Genomic DNA, 20,342 nt, shown 5'->3' on the forward strand with positions numbered 1-20,342 from the left:
TGCATTCTCCACCGTGTGTTATTAAAGAAAGCTGATGAATGAAGCGCTTGGTTAGTGCATGACCTGCTCTATGTAACTGTCACCGTGATTTTCTTGCGGGGTGATGGGATGCTGACGGGCAGGGGGGGGTTGTGCAGATGTGTGCTTCCTCAGCTGGGGATGGGGGAAGGGGGGGGTGTTGTAAAAAGACATAGAACAAAAAAAATCCCAGCATGTCTTCTCAGCTGACACCAGAGCTGTGCTGCTGTGTGTCAGCCCAGTGCATCAGGAGGCAAAAAGCTCAAATCCGCTGCTGACATTTTCGGCTTCTATCTAATCTGATTCAGAGGGAAGCAGACAGTTTTTGGAGAAGATGTTTGTAATGAACGGTGGTGGGGGGGTTGTGTGAGTGGGAGGAGGCAGCTTTCTTTTGTGCTGAATCCTCCCTGATCCCCCGGGGAGGAGAGGAAGAACACCTGGGGAATTTCCAATCATTTCACTTCTGGCTACCGACAGGCAACTGATAAGTAACTGGAATCCTTTTTTTTTTCCTTCCCCTTCTTTCCTTTGCAAGATTGAACACAAGCTTCGGCCTGTGGCTGTGGTCTGAGCGTTTGTCGGGCTTTTTGAGAGTGGCCTAAAAGTGGGAGGACATGCAGTAAAAAATAGAAACGTATACAGTGAAGCACAATAAGTAGTCCAGAAATCACAGCAGTGTGAATCCCCCTGTCCTGTAGTTTTAAGTGATATAATAGTATATTTTTCTTTGTATATTTGTTCATTGTGTATTTATAAATGTGACAGTTTACACACATGCAGTATAGCTAAATAAACCTAACTGTAGAGTAGATGAGGAAGGGGTTTTAACAGGGTAATGGCTTCGTTTTTTCTATATCGAGTATGGTTGGTGATGGTTTTATTGTGTTTTGTCATGTTTTAATTTGGATCGTTTGGATTATGAACTATGTAAATATTTGTTGATAAATAAAGGGGATTCAAACATAAATATAAAGTCAAATTGTCTCTGTCTCTACTGAATTTATTCTTTTGTATTTCATTTTACAGTTCATTCTACTTTTTCAGCAATATTTATCATTACTTACATATGTGTTTCATTTCACCAGAGTGAATATTTTCATCCCTCCAGTGAAGAACAGTATTCCACGGGGACTCTCAATTCCGGGATCTCTGCGAATGTGACCTCCGTGCAGCTCTTCTTTGGCTAGTGCTCGCCAGGTGGAAGTGCTAAGCAGCTGGGCCTCTGCCACACCAGCAGGATAGGGGAATGGTATTCCCTGTGGCCTAGTACATCTATCGGCTTTGCTGGAAACAGCGCAGTCCTAAAGTTAAAGCAATCTGTAAAGTAGCTGAGAATGTCCGTGGTCATCCTGGAGAAAGTGCCCTTTTGAGGTGTAGACAAAGAACATCTATTTCCTTGCTATTTTTGATAATACTGAGGTTTAGCGGTTTAGTTATGATAAAGGGATGTTGTATTTGTGTGGGTTTCCTCTGGGTGCTCCAGCTTCCTACCACATCCCAAAGACATGCTGTTTAGCTTGGTTGGCTATTTTAATTGCCCTGTGGTCATGTGACTGTAGTGCATGTGTGTTAGTGCTGCCCTCTGATGGAGTGGCATCCCATCTGTCTGTTGGGCTGGGCTCTGGTCACCCCCAGGACCCTGTACTTGATGAAGCACATATTTAAAATTGGTGGATGGGGTGTCATGTGTGAAAGTTGCACCACCGCATGTGGAACTCACGTAAGTAGTAGGGCAGTTGGTGTCATTTTGATAATACGGCAGAACTTTATTTCCCTCTGGACACAGCACGGCATGCACCTCTACTTTCTGTGCAAACTGGGGCATTGTGATACATTACCTGAAAATGACCAACTCAGCAGTAAACAGAAGACACACCATGGGATATTATAAATGTGAATACGGCTAACACTGGCACTACGTTATTGGCCTGATATTTTTACCATTACATTTGGTCTCATAAAATTGTAAATGTCATTGGCTGATTCATTTACTTGAAAAAATATTGTACATTAAACAAATATATTTTTCAATTATATAGCAATGATGAGTTCTCAGTTTGTTGAGCACTGATTTAGGCTAGAGAAAACAATCAAGACTGCAGGCCATGGAAGTGAGTTAAAACAGGAGCACTGTAATCTGTAGATTACTATGTTGTGAATGCATTTAACTGTGATCTGTGGTAAGTTTTCATGTGTTTCTTACCCAGTTTGTGGCTTTTTCCATTATCAACATTAAACATAGCACTCCAGCTGAAAAAGGACAAATCGTTACACAAGCCATATTGTATCATTCTGACCCATAGTTTGTGTAACTCCAAATGCAATGCCTCTTGGGAACTGACATTCAGTCTCAGTGGAGTCATGCCGTGCCTCTTCTCTGTGCTTTTTCCCCTCTCCTCAATACTCCATCGCCTTATTGAGTGCCCAGGAACACGACAGCTACGATACTTTTGCTGTGCATTACCGCAAAACACTCCTTCCACTGCGTGTAATCTGAACTTTGCATGTGTACTGCTATTGATTAGTAGGAAGTGAATTTGGCCATTTTACCATAGCGTTTACCTATTGGTAGGTATTGATCAGTGCTAAATTAATTATAACATCCCAACTAAATCCATATGGCAACAGGCTCTTTTCCCCTTTGTCTTGCAGTGGGGACAATTAGAGACCCAGCTCCAGCATTTTCTCTCTATGCTCCAGCATAGAGAGATCCCTCCCTTTCAACCAGCGTCGTCATCGGTGAGACCCAGCAATCAATGCTTTACAACACTGGGAACTGAAGTGAAACCAACAATGCATCTTAAAAATAAAAAGATGGCCAGTGGTCAGCCAGCTTCCTAGGACTTGCCAGAAGGTCGACATAAGCCATTTTTACAACCCTAATCAGTGTCCAGTAGGAAGAGAACCAGCTGTAGATTATATCTCAAGGTGATAGTGACCCTTGACCTTTATGCAGTCCTGGTGCCTACTGGCCATTCATCATATGGTCTCTCGCCAGCCAGCCTCCTTAACCATTTTAAAGTCAGCAAACATTAGCTATTGATTTTATTGATCAGACTCTACATCTGCTGTGAAACCCAGGGATCCTATCGCGGCTACTTTTTCCTTTCCCCTTTCTCTGAAATGGCTGTTCATTGTTGTCAATGTATTCCTGGCCATTTACCCCCTCATTTGTAACGGTTTGAGTGCTGCCTCCTCTTGATCGAAGATCCTCCTGTCCTGCAGAATATGCAACTGTTCCAGGAGTTGAAGATGTAAGGGTCGGCAGGGATTGTGGTTTTACAATGAGACTCCCAGCAGATGGTACAGCTACCCACTGAACTACACAGATTGCAGACCCCACTGAGTCTTGTCAAAGCACCGCTGGCCCCTTTTGAGGTCCTCCTCTCTCTATTGTGTCTGAGAAAACAACAACAAAGGTGCTATTGCAGAGGAGGTGGGGGTTATGTTTGTATGCAGCAGCCATCTTTGTACACAGTGTCTGTTTCTCTGGACATCTGCACTCCAGATTAGGAATTTCTCTGAGCTGCATGCGATAAATGAAACCCTGCGTGGGTGAAGTTTGCATGAGCATTTTAAAAATGAATTACTGCCACCTAACAGACAATTGTCAAACTGCACCTTTGCTCTTATTTGGGCATGCATGCTTAAGATGAGAATGCATTTTGTAGTGTAAAACTGATACAATGCCAACATACTGACTATGCATTCTGTACGTTGATGTAAACACATACCTGAATAGTTTTAAAGAAGTTCTATTGCTGTGAAAAATTATCATGATTAAACAGATTTAATTACAGATACACAACGGGGGTTATGTTATGTGTGTTAGTGACACATCCCTGCTCAGACCCCTCTTTCTTTGTTTGTTTTTTGCTTTAGTCAGTGGGATCTGCTATTGACTTTGGCATTTTAAAAACAGAAATATTTAAGATCAAATCAGATATCAGATAAACATTGTGGTATTTCTAAGCCTACTTAAGTAATGATGTATGAAGTTTTAATTCCAATGTTATATATTTGTTTTCAGTTAGTGGTAATCCAACAGGGCAAGAACAAATTGAGTTTCCCCAAATTCAAAACAAATATTTAAATTTCAGACACATTACATACCAATGTCACATCACATTGTTGTATCACATCAACAATTCTCTTCATCCTGTACAGAGACTATCCTCTCCCTCAAATAGTGCTCTCTAAAAGCTATACACATACTTACAGTCTGCTGTTATAATCGTCAAGTAGCAGCAATACAGCACATGTAGCAGCAGCAGCAACAGCAGTAGGTGTGAAATGGCAGAAATAAATACTTTACATAAATCATAAATGAAATACCTACTGGTATAATCACAGGAATTTCAAAATTCAAAGATACAGACTAAGAAACGAAATCATTGTTTTAAAAAACTAATCAAATCAGCAAATAATCTTTCATATGATACAAACTGAGGTGATGTATTTGATGTATGACTGTATTATTAGTATTATTATTATTATTAGTAGTAGTAGTAGTAGTAGTAGTAGTAGTAGTAGTAGTAGTAGTAGTAGTAGTAGTAGTGTTTTTTCTGTTAAGTTCACATATATACAGAAGCCCCCCAGTCCCTGGGTTGACCGACTGGGCGTTGGAGATGGGGGGGTTCAGGGGTGGGTTGTGTGGTGAGGCTGGCAGATGCTAGTTCAGCCATCTGAAGCATCATTTAATCCGGCCTGCAGTCTGAAAAGATTTTTTTACGAGCTAAAGTTTGCAAAAGAAATAGTAAAACTGAATGTCCCCTCGGGGGTGAAACAGCTTGGAGTCATGAAAGCTTTTCTGTTCGCAGCACAAGACGGACCAGGCAGAGGAAGCAGCCCGTCCTGACGAGCTGCCAGTCAGAAAGTCTTTCTCTTAATACGTTTGAAAATAAAACAGCTCATGAATTGTCTCTTTTCCAAGCGAGTAGTATAGGAAATGGCATTCGATGCCATAGATAATTATGTATATATCCACACTGCAATAGTGCAACATTGTATTTGAATGTCAATGAATGTTCCCAAATGAAATGCTATACATTGTTAAAAACACAGATCACTTTTAATGAAGACTGTGGCAGTTTGCCTGATATGACTAAAATAGTGTTGTTGTTATTATTATTATTATTATTATTATTATTAATAATAATAATAATAATAATAATAATAATAATAATAATAATAATACATTTATGGTAAATCGTATGTCGAATTTACCTAAACGATTTTTTTTTTACTTGACCTACTGATGTGTTCTCTGAAATTCGTATAATAATAATAATAATAATAATAATAATAATAATAATAATAATAATGGGCGTATTAATAATTTATATCTTAACCGATTTATACGCTTTTTTCCCAGGGAACTTTTGTTCTAGAAATTGATTCTTGCTGCGGAGTCAGGTGTCGCACAGATGGGAACAGTAGTCAATTGATTTTTGTTGGCTGTCTTACATTTTTACTTTAATGTCGGACTCAAGAATTGTATCAATCTTTTATATTTGTTTAAAATCGCAAATTGTCAAATGCCATTATTATTCATAATAATACAAAGGTTGTGACAGAGCAAAGACCCTTGTGAATCCTATTTGAAATGGATTTCGTATTAAATAGAAATGTTGCTCTCCCATGATGCAGATTCATTTGCAAAACGTCATCTTCTGCAGACTCCTAATCGTGCGATTTATTTATATAATTAAATTACAACACTGCACATGATTCTAACCGGGAGTTTAAAAAATAAAATAAAATACAATTCACATTTGCCAAATCCTGTTAGAAACAACCACTTTCAATTCAGGTTTTCGTTAATCTAACAAAACGTCATTAGCTTTTTTAGATGAGTTAATCTATTTTTAGAGAGAAAACGTCAGTCAAAAAATAAAAATTGATGTCACCCTAAAATGACACACACACGTATATACATATGTGTGTATGTGTGTTTATATGTTTTATAATATTTTTCCTTTGGCTGTAACAGGGACATGTATAGATTGATCAAATGTAAAGTCAAAGTGCGTTTTTGAACGCATATTGGTCCAGTTCGCCGGAAGGTTATTTTGGGTGTTAATGTACCCTCCTGGATAACTACACACCAAAAAAATGGATCATATCTTATGAAGGCTTTTTTTTGCAAAGGTCGTGGGCGGGTTGCATTTTTTTAATCAGTCATGGTCTCTTTTTAGTGACACAGCATCTTTAAGACTACAGATTCATTAGAAGAACAAAATAAAGTGGGGGAGGGGGGATCAATACAACTGAATGTTATGGAGTAGTCATTAACCAGAGATAGCACTAACCAAAAACAAGATTTACGACTGGGTACAGTTGAGTTTTTATAATAGGATCAAATTCAATCGGCTTTTGATGGGGGTGGGGAGAGGGGTCAAAGGCCCTGACCTTGGGGTCAGAAGTTGTGGCCGGGGGGCAACATGGTCAGTAGTTTAGTGTCTTTTCTCTCTAAACATGGAGCTTTCTGAATGATTAAAATGAAGCCCAGGAAGGAGAATGTTTCTGGTAATCATGGTCTCGTTCACCCAGTGATAACAGGGCAAGGAGTGGCACACAGAGGACGTTTGAACCAGCTGAGGATCCAGGAACACTTTCTATTCTCTTCCCTTGATCCCTGTGGTATCAAGAATGCAAAGCAGGAGTTATAGATCGCCGTTCAGTAACAAAAGTTAATCGATATGTAGGAGCAAAGCAAGGGTTAAAATGTGAATGTGCTCTGCAGGCTTGCTCTTCTGCAGGGTTTGTGAATGTGCAGATCCTTGTCCACCTTCTACCCGGATATCCCTGTCTTTGAACTGATGTGGGCACTCGCTTGTCATTAGGCAATCTAGTTGTATGTCTGTGTCATTGTGTCATTGAAGTTTGTCTTCATCAAATACATATTTTTCAATCCTATCAAGTATAAGCCAAGTTGTGTACATTATGAAGATACTTTTTAAAATGTTATATAAGACTTTTTAATAATAATAATAATTAGCCATAATAATATGAATGCATTGAGGCTGGCATTACAGTCTTGTTAAAGGTAAGGAATGACGTGTATTTGCAGTCAGTCTCGAAGGCTGCAGTGTGCACACGGGAGTGGCTGCTGTCAATATGATAAATGAAAGGTTGGTTTGATTTCATGAGCATTGTTATTTTGAGAAGGTGTGGGCAGATACAAAGTTAAAGCTAGCCACAAATGGCAATGTATGACATCGCGTATACATTTGGCATCATTTTGTGGTTCCTTTTGGACTCAACACTGAAGGACATCAGACAGGGTACCCAGTGTGGTTTGATTACTGAGTTGATGACTGACCCACTCCTGGCAGGTCACCCATGCATTAGCATACTGTCACCCCTGACCTGCTCCTAACTGCATTAGAATCTATCTTATCACTTGGACACTTGAGTTCCAAACATATTGTGTACTATGTATACACATTAGTACTAAAATCAGGACAGCAAACAAAACAACAGAAGACAACGGCTCACTGTGTATTTTATAAGGTGTTGGCATCAATTATGTTGTCATAGTTTTCTGCACTGCTAAAATGAACAACATCCATCATGTTTTATTAACTGGCCAGAGGAATACATTGACTCAGAAAGGATGGACTCTGGATTCAGGGCAGTTCCCTGTTTTACAGTCCCAATGTTGTGCGTGTAAGTTCTGTTTCAGATGGATGGGTCTTCCCTGAAAAAATCTAACATTGTTGTTGAATACAATATGTACTGAGGGTCATTGTACCCGCCACAAAAAAAGACCAAACCATGAGAAAAATAATCACATACATCTGGACTCGACGGGACAGTCTCTATTAACCACATGGCACCACCACTCATCTGATCAGACTCTACTTGCAGGTTGTGTGTATCGTCTCCTCCGCCTCTGCACACTGTATGGCTCCCCACGGCTGCAGAATCACTGTCGGTTTAAGGCGCTGTTGTCATTCTGCTCTTGGCATTGTACTTCAGTCACTGCGCTCTACAATCCCTCTTTGTATCCAAACAAATGCACTTGTGTGATATAGTGTAATGTTGTACAATGTAGTATTGCATATTGATTACACTGGAATCAATCATGTACAATCAGTAATGCATGCACCCAAGTTCATTTGAATTCTTTTATATGTTTTTTGGCTTTGAGAAGTCAGGTTTATTCGATATACTTGACCTTAGTTCTGCTCTGTTTTCTTTTAAAATCAAATTGATCTTTTATTGTCTACTCTGTCCCTGACTGTATTGCCAATAGAAACATCTTTGAAATGGCACAGATATCTCAAATGCCTAATCCAGCACATTGCTGGTCCTTGTAGAATAATGGGAGAGAAAACTGTGATTGTGGCAGAGAGGATGAGAAGTCCATTGATGTGGCTGTCTGGAGGTTCCATAAACGGTACATTTGACGGCACAGGGCATGCATTGTCAAATGTACTAATTTGACGCTCTTGACATTTGACAGTGGTTTCCATGAACCGGCCCTACAGTGACTAACGAGACCACAGTTTCCCTGCTGTCTTCCTCATACGAAGAGGCTTGTTGGGGTCAGAGGTCAGGTGCATTGTTTAAGTCGTTGTAGAAAAAATGGAAATTATAGCCTTAACTGAGTGCCTTCCCTCTCTGAGCAGGCAGGCGTTATGAGCTCTCAGGCCCTTGATCTTTTGTCTGTCTTAACCTCTGAATTTACTCATATTAAAACTCCCATTATTAGTGCTGGAGGAGAGATGAGGGACAGGCAGTAAAGTTCACCTGCTGGGACTGACAAAGAAAAGCATCCTCCAACTGGTTTCGTCTGCCACTGTGCCACCCAGACAGGTTTGAATTTTATTCTATCCTGGCAGGGCTGAAGAATGATTCACTTTAAAAATAATTTGGGTCTGACACACATCGAAATTAAACTGACATTCTCCACACGGTTGATTTAAAACACTGTCCATAATTAGCATATTGTAGTTACAGATTACTTCAGATTACTTTTTTAATGCAAATAAATTCACAGCATTGCTATAAATATGGATGAAGGTATTGTGTTTATTACTTGATTTCTTGATCTTTGCTCATTATTTATTTTTTTAGTTAATGTCCTCTCCAATACATTTGGAATTGACAAGTGCCACAAAGCTCTTGGCTATTTTATTAATTATATCGGTTATTTCTTTTTCTTTTTTTTATGACAAACAATTAAAAGAGCACCTGCGTGCAGCTTTTTAAAAACAAGTCACCATCAGTATTCAAAATCTGAAGCACTTGTTTCAATATTCCTTCCTTTAGGCCATCTTCTTTGTATGGTGATGTTAATGATACTAATCACTCATAACCAGAATATGGAACAGGTAATCAATTGAACATTAGGGATATTTACAAAAGCCTCCTTTTGAAGTCATAGTATATTTTTGGCTTAATTTCCAGTCACTTTGCATTTAGATCAATGTTTTATTTTTATCTGAAACAGTTTTTAAACACATTATTCCACAGAGATTAGAAAGTAATTGCCACCATCTTCAGCTCACATACCTACCTGTGATTATTATGTGGGAGCACAGGAGAGGGTTCAAATGGCTTTTATGCTAATATGGCAAAGTGTGTTGAAATAGGTAACATGCCTTTGGTAAATAAAATTGCAGTAATGTCATATTACCTTATATTATGTACAAATGGTCCCTGAACATATGGAGTAATTTATTCCGGAGCCATACCCACCTCAGAACTAACTGGAAAAAACAAAAGTCAACAAAAGTTTTTTTGATTATTCCTGTTATTATGAAATAGTGGTACAGTGTGTCAGTATTACTTCTTGGCCTACTTTTATTGTGTCACAAAGTAAATTATACATTACATTTCACAGTATTATTTTAAATGTTGCAAAATCTTACTGATGAATGTGAAGTAATGTATGCCTACAACTGTGTGTATTTGGGCCCCAACACTAATATATCTTATATAAAATATGAGACATAATAAATAGTTCTGTAATGTTAATTTAGTTATCTGAATATGAACATTAAATAACGTAAACAAGTTGTCCATGTAAAGGATGGTTTCTGCTTATCTCAGCATTTTTTATTGTAAAATTAATTGAGGTTAAACTGCCATTCATGGCCCTGTTTTAAAAAAGACTGAAGCACTAACTTGTACCTCAAAATGCTGAAATGAATTATATATAAAGGGTACTTTGCAAAACAGCTGCTAAAAGAAATCTGATATGAATATAGTAAACTCTTACAATATTTAATATTTAATGTTATCTCTAAACCCAACATTTTCGTTTTTTTTTTTTTAAGTAGTGGTATTGCTTTAATGCCCAGGCACCAGTCACATATTTAAGTGGATAATGCCATCAGTGGACATCTCAGTTTTAATACATTGAGGTTTGACTCCGCAGCCACCAGTCCATTATTCTGTTTGCATTGTTTAGAAACAGGAATATGCTTTACATCCTGATGAATGTCTCTGTATATTTAAAACAACAACAAACAACCAAAACAACACCAATCGTAACCACTCAGTTAAGTCCCAGTCGCATATCACTTATGTGTTGTTAAAACATTACCAAGATTAAAATATTGTAACTGTACTGCACTTTAAAATATTTAAATTAATTATACATAAAGGGTACAGTGCGAAACAGCTGCTTAAACTCTTAAAATGACTATATTTAATTCTAAGACTGAGTTTTTAGTTATTAACTAATTCATTAATTTATTGCAGCTTAATGAGTCTACAACTAACAGAAGAAACCACCCATTTTATTCACATCTCCACCTTTATTGTGTCACTCCCGGGCTTAAAGAATCTGTATTTCAGAGAGTTTACTTACTCTTCCAGTAAATTATTTATTGAGTAATCAAATTAATCTTGACTAGTGCTGACCATACCTCAGACTATAATGTAAATCATCTTGCCTAATTGTTCTTTGTGTAAAGCTTGCTAATGGAGTGCTGGAGCCAGCGTTCTCGGTTTGCCACCGTCTTGATGTTCTTTAAGGGGCAAATGCTGCTATTGTGGATTTTCCATTTCCTTCTCCTTTTTAAAAGAGCTGCTGGATTATAAATTAGAATCCAGTATATACAATATATATATATGGACATCCTTCATTTGCACCGTTAATATATGCTCATTGTTTGCTGACTCAAGTGTACTGACTTATGAATAATATGTGTTTGCATTATTGAACCCATATTCATTCCAAATGGTTGGTGTTTGTTTCAGTTGATCTAACTGAGTTAAGACCGGCAATGACATAATTTATGTCTGCAGCTCTATAGATATCTAATGCTCTATCTCTATATCTTCAATGGGCTCTGAGCAGGATGTTAGAAGCTTCTGAGTTCAATACAACTGTCCTTATGCAGCAGTTCAAGACTATAACAGATAACTGATACATTCAGAGTGTGACTGGTCCATCTGATGCAGAATATACACAATGCTGCATCTTCACAGTGGATTGAGTTAAAGGCAGAAGGTGACATTTTCAGCAGCCCTGCTTGTGATGCCTGAGAGGAGACTTACAGAGCACCATGCCTCACTCATCTCCCTCACCTGCTGTGCTGGCTGAACCATTGCCCAGAAACATCCTGTGTGATTTAAACAAATTGCTTACATTCAAAGAGTAGAGATTGTTACCTATACAGAGATCAAAATATTTGAAAGGAGTAGTGTCTTGAGATGTAGATGAGGCAACACACTCACAGCCCAGCTTTCCTTGCAGATACAAGTGATCCACTAAGTCATATGCAGGTATTCAGAAAGCATCTTACTGTTGGGAAATGCAAAACACCGAACAGAGCCTTGTAGTTTCATTTGAGTGTTTTAGTGTAGGTTATACTTGAAGTGTAGTGCTTGGTTTGTGCTGTTCAATTTGCTAAACTTCATATTGTTACAGGGGGGGCTCAGTGTGAAACACGTGACCAACTTCCCCTCTCGCTCAACAAGTGAGGTGGCGTACTCGCAACCCCCGTCGAATTCTCTCCCCGGGCAGGCTCAATCGGACCCCAAGACACAACAGCAGGAGGTAAGGAATAACATTGAAGCAGGTTTGATGTAACAATGCACAGGGCACAAAGGCAGTGGAAGACAAATTGCAATTGCACACAATCAGGGAAGATAACAGCCAATAAATACACAACTGAAACCCACCTTTAATATTCAGAGCACATAAAATACTAATACCTTCTCTGCAGCACTCAAATATGGGGCAATTAATCTCTTAATGACTGGCCACCCACCCCTCCAATGTCTGGGGCATAGTAGATGGCAAAGCTCTGGTGGCCACATCCACAGGGAGCCGTGCCTGCCGACCAAACATTAAGTAAAATGGAGAATAACCCGTTGTCTTGTATACAATGTTATTGTATGCTTGCATCAGTTCAGGGAGCCGCTCAGACCACTTATGGTTCTCTGCCTCCCCCAAAAACCACAACAGGGAGAGCAGGTTCTGATTGAGCCCTTTATAGGCCCCATTGCCTTGGGGATGGTAGGTAGTAGTCCTGCTCTTTCTTACCCCATACATATTGGCCAGGTCTGCCATAAGTGTTGACTCAAAATTGGCCCCTTGGTTGCTGTGGAGGCACTCGGGACAGCCGAAAGGCTGCATTACTGCCTTCCACAGTGCCTTTACTGTAGTGGGTGCCGATTGATCCCGTAAAGGCACCAACCATGTGAACCATGAAAATGGATCCACCATAACAATTACATATGGGTAAGTCATCTGTACGGCCCAAGGACAGGTGGTCTAGGGCAACTATCTTTAGGGCATAAGGAGGGGGCTCCCGCTTCCAGCAGCGCCTTTGCCCAGGAGCATTGAGGGTCCTCCCCCACCCAACGCTTCGAGTCCTCCCCCATGCCGTACCAAAAATACCTCTCCCGTAGTACGGACAAGGTTCATGCACTACTTGCATGACCGGTGGCCTCGTGTTACTGGTGGCCTCGTGTTACTGGACCCATACCTCTCTTCCGAGCACCCGAGGGGCTATACTCTGTAATACCTGTTCTCCCATGACCAAGCCTAGTCTCTGGCAAACCAGAACTGGGACCACTTGGGCAGCATCCATTGGGCTTCTGATGGCAACAAACGGGAAACCCTCCCTGGGGGATATTGCCATCTTTCCACCCAGTCTCATACTACCTGAAGTGCCTCATCCTCTTGTTGCCACCATGCCCAGGGAAACTCTTCTCTCACCGCAGAGTCTCCCCCAGCTTCCACTGGGCTTTCCCTCGCTAGAGCACACACTCGGCTGGACTCCTCAGCACCCATGGAGTGGGGCGGCGATTTTAGCATAGGTGGGGATGAAATGTCGGTAATACCCCACAAACTCCAGAAATGACTGGACCTGATGCAGAGTCGAGGGAACTGTCCAACTCTTTACGGCCACAATCTTTTCCAGGTCGGGGGCCACCCACACCTTACTTACCCGGTGCCCAAGGTACCCAACTTCCTTGTGGAACAGGCAGCACCTCAAGGCTGTAGTTTCAATCCATGCTCATGGAGGGTCCAAAATACTCATTCTAGATGGCATAAATGAGTCTCAAAATCAGGGGAATGGACAATGTCATCCAAGTAAATCAAAAGAGAAGTATTTACCTGATCGCCGAGGCACCTCTGCATCAGGCGCTGGAAGGTGGCTGGGGCATTGCAAAGGGCATTCTTTCAAACTCATAAAGCTCTATAGGGGTTGTAAAAGTAGATTTTTCCCCCCTATCTCGTGGATCTACTGCGACCTGCCAGCATCTACTTGCGAGGGCAATGGTCGAGTACCACTCGCCCCCGGTCAAGCTAGTTAGCAATTCCTCTATGCGGGGGAGAGGATAGGCATCTTTATGAGTGACTTAATTTAAATTGGCGGTAATCGATGCAGAAACACAGGGACCCGTCTTTTTAACTAGCACGACAGTGGCAGCCCAGGGACCACTGCTCTCGGTGTTCACACCCTGGCTCCTCATCTGCTGGATCAACCCCTGTAATTCTTTGTACATTGCAGGAGGCACTGGATGATAGTCCTCTCATGATGGAGGGGCAGCTCCGGTGGGGATGTAATGGAAAACAGCCTCTGTTCGACCAAAGTCCTCCTCGTGGGTGGCAAAAACGCACCACCAATGACGCAGCAGTGCCTCCATCCAGTCTTGTTGTTCATAGGATAACCCTGCCATCTCACCAACCCATTCCAATGGATCTTCTGCCACCATTGATAATAGTGTAGAGCTGGCTTGCCGTTTCATTGGAGGGGGACATTGGTGGTATGCATGTCCTTCTTGACCACCTTGCAGGCAGGTGGCTGCCCCTGCTCTGTCCAGTGAGGCTCGGTTGAGTTCGGAGGCACCTGGCCTTCGGAGGGAACTGCAGTCACCAGTTGTGAAACATGACCAACTACGCCACCTCAATTGAGCAAGAGGGGAACTCTCAACCCCCTTCAAATTCTCTCTGGGCAGGCTCGATCAGACCCCAAGACAACAGCAGGAGGTAAAGAATAATATTTTATTTAAGCAGGTTTGATGTAACATGCACAGGGGACAAATGGCAATTATAATCAGGGAAGATAACAGGCAATAAATACACCAGCTAAAACCCACCTTTAATATTCAGGGCGCATAAGAATAAAATACCCCAACCTAAAGAACTAAAAGGACCTAATAAAACACTATCAATATAAAACTAATCTTCCCATACTTTAAACATTCACACTAAGCAGCAACAGGTCAGGTATCAGCCACCCCACAAACCACCTACACACAAGTGAGATGCCTGCTCTGGGATGCAATTTCTCTTCGGTTCCTCCAGGGCCAGTAGCTGTTTTGGGCCAAGCAGAAGCTCAGACCGGCTCGGCACTGATTCTAGGATAGATACAGGTCAGTTGTAGTCAGAAAACAGTCTGCAAAATAAGCAAATATGGATGTCCTTTCCTTTTCTATTATAGGTTATAAATCCCAGGACAGCCACCACAGGAGGGTGAGGGAGGGCAGCAACAGTTAAACAATGCAATTGCAATTTCAGTCCTGGTTCCAAAAGGACTCCTACCGTCCTTTACCACTTTCCGCGGTTTTCAAAATAAAGTGCACTAAGTGCGGTGTTTAAATCTATTATATCAATCTCTTTTCCAGCTACAGGGAAACAAAGTACTTATCCATGCTGGGCAGGTCCATCTTTCTTCCACAGACTCCAAACGTCACGTCTCTGGTCCACTGTTAGTCAGGTTCCATGGCTCTTCCTTCAATACAGGTCCCCGGCATCTGTTGCTTCACTGTCCAATCCCCCACTCCTTCCTCCAGCACATGCTTGCATCTCAAAGTGCAGTGCTCTCACTGGCTCTGCTGATGGTGTGTCTCTGGGTCCCTAGTGAACCGAGCTTCCTGCTTTTATAGGCAGAACAATAGGGTCATGGGTGCAGGTGATGGTAATCAAGGAGGTGATGCGGGGAAGTCCATGTGGGAATGTGGCCTGGCGGCATATGGTTGGCTATTAACTTAAATAACACAAGTGAAGCAGGAAACCAATTCAAAAACAATTAAGGATACCAAAACAAGGTTGTTAATAAGTGGAAAGAACAAAGAGAAACCTAACCCTAAACCATAAATTAATATAATTTAGAGCACTCAATAATAATTGCTGAAGAAGGAACCAACAAACAATAATTAAATAATACGTGATTAAGGCCAGTCACGCCCCGCTTGTGACTGTAAATGAAGAACAGTACAGTACCAGTGAAATCCGAAGACTGAGAAACAAATATCTCAGTTCATTCTTCATCAGCTCAGATCCCCACGATTGCATTTATCCCACAAAACTATTGAGGAACCAGTTAATAGGATCAAAGCTGCTTATCTCAACAGGAAATGCTGCTACAAGATGGTAGTGAGCTCCTTTCCATTAGGAGGCTGGTGAAGTGGTTGTAACTCAAACTGTGAGCAGCCTCTAGCTTCCCCTCCTCGTTTAGTTGGTTCATTAACACAGAAGTTTGCTCTTTGTTGTCTAGTTGTCTTTCTCGGGATGCTAAACTTTTTTCTGCTGTGTAGACCTGAACTTAACAAGAAAATAACCAGAAAAGCCCTAGTGCAGCGAACTGTCTACTCTGTTACCAGGAGACTTTTTGCTGACATGGCAAAGCAGTAAAAAAAATCGGGCCTGGTCATTTGTCCATGTCACACAGTGAAACTGGGTGATGCATAGAAAACTAGTGGGACTTCATGTGCACGTTTTTAACCCTCTGTGGTTCTGAAATACACACTTGTAACTTTGCATGCACACATGACTTGACCTCTGCATTTGTGTTCTTTGATTTGCATGCATTTTGACCTCCCTTTTTGTCACTTTTACCTCAACAGTTGTGTTTTGTCTTCTCTATTTTTGTTGTTAGTTCTTCTGCACTGCCAATTCCATGTCAGTAGGCAATTTATATGGATAGATAATTATTGGCACCATGATTTTGAAGCAAACTTCCAGGGCTTAGGTAGCCTGCAAATAAATTGAATTAGTGGTAAAATATGAAAACTGTGGTAAGGAGTGACTCTCTTCCACACTGATGCTTTACTGATGCCAACCTCCCTGAGAAATAAAAGTAAAGATAATGTAGAATGATGGGAGCTTTTTTGTATTAATTTTAGATTTGCAATTGTTGCTGTCAGAAGCCAGAGAAAGGGTTACAATGACTTACAGTTTTTCCCAGTCAGTTTTTCAGCACTAGCAAGGATTTAAAGCTGGCTTACCTCGTTAAAATACAATACCCAGATTTTTTTGTCTTTCTCCTTAAACCCTGTCTTAACATCTTTTAGTAAGCTTAAGCCCACTCTAAGCTTTTTTCTGCAGTAACAGAATTTTTAATTAAAAAATAAGCACTCACAATGAATTTTCAGCAGCAGTGTGCTTAAATCTATGTCCCATCACACCAGCTCTTGCAGGTTGCGCTCTGGCTGTGAAAGCGCTTCGGAGGGTGGGGGTGCAATAGGGGGAGCCCCCAGCTGATGCAGATTCTGTTACTCCCGCTCTCTGTTTCTTCCATCCAAAGGTTTAATTCTCACCTGAGGGAAGCCTAGGCATTAGCTGTTTGCTAATTTGAGGAATTTCAATACCTGGCTATCTTGATGTCAATATAGTCTTGCCAGTAGTTGTGCAGTCTGCCTGTGAGTGGGTGTGTGTGCATACCTGCCCCTCATTCACTTAATCTTCAGCAAAAATAATCTTACTCAGTTTGGTCTCAAAAATCCATATCTAAATCAGCACTACAGAAAGAAAGGAAAAAAGTAACATTCTCACATTTTCAGAGTATGCATTACATTACATAAAGATCCATTTAATCATAGTTTAACCTGCACATTAGCATCTCTCTTCATATCTCAAGGTCAATTGTTGTATATTCATTTGATTAATATTCTTCATGAACGGATGCAATCAAGGTAGCTTTCCTACAGATCAGATGAGCTAGTATCCATTGGGGTTATCGAGCAAAATACCTAATTTGTATTGGGCGTATAAAGATGCATATATGCTCCTCTAAAACACAAAAGTGTGTGTTCTTTAAATAAAATACATCAAAATGAAATATTAAAATTCACACACAAATCATTGCTGTGTTAATTAAATCAATGGAAAGCGAACAAAACAGAAGATTAAAAGCTCACAAAAGGAAATTAAATTAAATATTTAAAATTAATATTTTTACCTTATTCCTCCTGCCAAGAGTGCTAAGGAAAATTCCAAAAACATGCTTGTTTTTAGTTTTTATCTTCATGAATAGACATAAATGATGGAGTTTGTAATGCTTCACTTGCCATGAGAGACATATCATTCATGCACAATAAAATACAATTTTATAAATGAGGGAGCTAGATAGCCAGCAGTCCTGATTGAATTGTTGAAATTGGCTAAAGGACACTTACCGCATAAGTAGTTATGAATGTCTTGTCGAAATTGAATTTATATGCTCCGGGATATTAATCATTTACATTCATAATTAGGAACTGTAAAATTAAGCATTACGCAAATTCATTACGTTATATATTTTGTGCAACTTAAAAGAGCCATATTGACTTTCTGGTCCACACAAATATTTGCCATTTACATTTGGTTAAATATTTGATATAGTTACAGCCTGGTACCTGGTGGCTTAGTTTAAATCAAAGGGAAGAAGACTTAAAATAAAAAAGTATTCCGCGTAACAGCCTTCTCTGTTTGCACAGCTCAGAAACCCGTGGATTGGCGATTGAATTATTGATCCCAGTGATAGATTTATAGTTGTATTTAAAAGGATTAAGTGAATCATCGTCAGTTAGGTGCTTATCTGTAGTTAAAGTAGGGAGTTGGTGTGGGGTAATCACAGCGCTGTGTGACTGCATTGTTCTCTCTGCTGATAACAGATTTCTTCAAAAGTGCTTTAGATCGTGCTATCAGGGCTGGATTTACATTTTGAGCAGTTCATCTTGTGTCATACAGATACTCTCCCTAAACACTGGTGCAGTTCAAGGCCTGCCAAGTGGATTGAAGACAGAAAGAAGTGAGATGGGCCCTGTTTAGTTAAGCCCTAATACTAGTTATTGGTGTTTTTTGCTACACACTGTGAAACATTGTTACATTTATCTTTCCCCTTTGCATTCACCCTACAAGTATGTATCCACTGAAAGTTTCTGTTGTGGCAGATTCCATAAAATGTAATTTATGTTGTAATTTCCTTGATGCCAGGGCACAACTTCAGTGTTATGTTCAGAACATCTTTCTTAAATATTTTTCAGGGCGACTTACAATTCTTACAATACATCACATTATTTTTACATACAATTACCCATTTATACAGCTGGGTTGTTACTGTAGAAATTTGGGGAAAGTACCTGGATTAAACCCAAAACCATCTGCTCAGAACTCTAGAGCTCTTAACACTACGCTGCACTCCTGCCCAGTGACGTTCAAACCACCACACCAATGTGTCAAAGCAACAGCAAAAGAGAAGGCCTGACTTTGTCTAATTTCTGGAATCCAGTACAGAATTTAAGGATTCTCCCCATTAACCTTTAAAATAGGTTTTACTGTTCATGAAACTATCAATGGCAAACTAAGCTGTCACGCAGATAAATCTGATTGAGAGGCACTGAATCCAACAAAAGGCATTGCTTATATTGTACAGAAACGTCTGTATGTCTACTTGAAGTGTTATTTCTCATAACTCTACAGGCTCTTGGCAGACGTGAAATAAGATTTTGTTCGATGTGGCCTTATAGTCAAGAGAGGGACAGATGTTTCTAAGGAATAGACCTGTGTTGTCATTGAGTTGCAGTGTTCATAATCTTGCTTATTTACATCTCTCTATAAGGAAATCTAAGTAAGACAATTGCAGTCCCTCTTGTGTGATGACTGCATGGTAGAAATGGAGAGGGAGGATGAGAATGAACCATGCAGGGTATAAACTACAATATGTATACATATAATCCACTTATTAAACAGGGGAAATCCTTAGTCTCAATCTTTAGTCCCCTTTATTTGTTGTGAAATACTTTTCAAAAATTGGCTTTCTTTAAAAAAATGTGAGTCAACAATAACTACAATACAAAAATATGTCATATTGCAGAAACCTTCCACCACACAATCTCCACAGATGGAGGAGGCATAATTAGCTGAGAATAGAGACCATAGCGACACTCACAAACACGTATACCAGAATGTCACAGGGAAGTCGTTAGCTTCTTTAAATCTTTTACCATTTTTTAATTCCATTATGCTGCAGATCCGCAATGTATCCTCTTATGGTGCATTTGCCTGTAAGCTAAAACTGCATTGCGACTCCTGAACATGCCGTGAAGTGTTTAAATGGGATTCATAAAATTCACTGGATTGATTTGAACAGAACAAGACAGATAAATAGGCACTGGAGTGCTGTTGTTAAGCACAGAAGTCGTTTGCTGAGACACGGTGTCACTGGTAGTGCTGCAGATTAGTGGTGTGTGTGTGTGTGTGGAAAGGGGCTGATATAGTAACCTCATATTGGGAATCTTTCAGGGACCCAGTGGGATTTCTCGAGCATCACTGATATTTACCACACCAGATGTGAGGACTGTCTTCATGAGCTCTGAACAGGGCTGTGGTGAATGAAGGATAAGACATGCATGGCAGGGGGGGCAGGAGGTACCAGAGGTTAATTCAGTCTCCTTTTCCAGCCGTGTCCATTTAGCAGACTATTACATTGTACCTTTGCTTATTTTCCTCATCATGAAACTCCAGATATCTTCTCTCAATATGCCACACGGGTAGAAAAAAAGACTGTGCTGTGTGGGTGTTATCCATACACTGCAGATCTTTGGAAGATGTTGAAGTTTGTCATTTGTCTCTTGGGAAATGAATG

Source organism: Amia ocellicauda, chromosome 8, assembly GCF_036373705.1.
Source record: "Amia ocellicauda isolate fAmiCal2 chromosome 8, fAmiCal2.hap1, whole genome shotgun sequence".
NCBI lineage: Eukaryota > Metazoa > Chordata > Actinopteri > Amiiformes > Amiidae > Amia > Amia ocellicauda.